We start from the raw sequence: 774 nt of genomic DNA, 5'->3' as shown, positions 1-774 counted from the left end.
TTATGATTGAGAACCCCCTGATTAGTCACCAAACCTTTCCATAGCCAACAAGTGACATAAGGGTGTGAGGTTTCTTGTGGAGCAGAGAGCTGCTGTCATTCCATATAGGTAACAATGGGGTAACCATAACATGTCCTTCTTCCTGCTAATGTGCTTTTGAAACGTGAATGATTGCAGATGTCATGAGTAAGCAGGGCAAGGGCTGAAACAGAAAGCGAGACAGACTGGCAAGATAATTGCCACCCCAAAACAATAGAGCGCTAAATATAAAGTGAAGTTGATGCCAGCTTTTATTGCAAGATCAAGCGAATGTTCCCCTTTCCTTTTGTCATTTAATATTGAAAAGACGTCCAACCCAGCCCAAGTTTTGGATCCCCGGAAGAAATGCAAACTCCCTATGCAAACTCTCTTCTCCCAAACTCTCTTCTCCCAATCTCCTTCCTCCTCCCCAATTTCAGCTGCCAAATATGACTATGATCAAAGTTGGGCTGTGGCTCAGTGGTAGAGCATCTGCTTGGTGTGCAGAAGGTCCCAGGTTCAATCCCTGGCATCTCCAGTTAGAAGGGATTAGGCAAGTAGGTGATGTGAAAGACCTCTGCCTGAGACCTTGGAGAGCTGCTGCCGGTCAGAGTAGACAACACTGACTTTGCTGGACCAAGGGTCTGATTCAGTATAAGGCAGCTTCATGTGTGTTCATGTACTTTTTAAACATATTTGAAGAAGAAGGAAGAGTTAGTTTTTATACCCTGATTTTCTCTACCTTTAAGGAGTCTC

General features: G+C 44.3%; 1 non-coding gene across 1 annotated transcript; it reads left to right on the top strand.

The window, feature by feature from the left end:
• Positions 1-487: 487 nt before the first annotated feature.
• TRNAT-GGU (transfer RNA threonine (anticodon GGU)) lies at positions 488-556 on the top strand. Its single transcript has one exon. It is a non-coding gene; the product is annotated as a tRNA-Thr (tRNA).
• Positions 557-774: the final 218 nt, after the last annotated feature.

Source organism: Euleptes europaea, chromosome 17, assembly GCF_029931775.1.
Source record: "Euleptes europaea isolate rEulEur1 chromosome 17, rEulEur1.hap1, whole genome shotgun sequence".
NCBI classification, from domain to species: domain Eukaryota; kingdom Metazoa; phylum Chordata; class Lepidosauria; order Squamata; family Sphaerodactylidae; genus Euleptes; species Euleptes europaea.
Note: the sequence above shows the minus strand (reverse complement) of the source record. Positions and strands in the feature narration are given on the sequence as shown.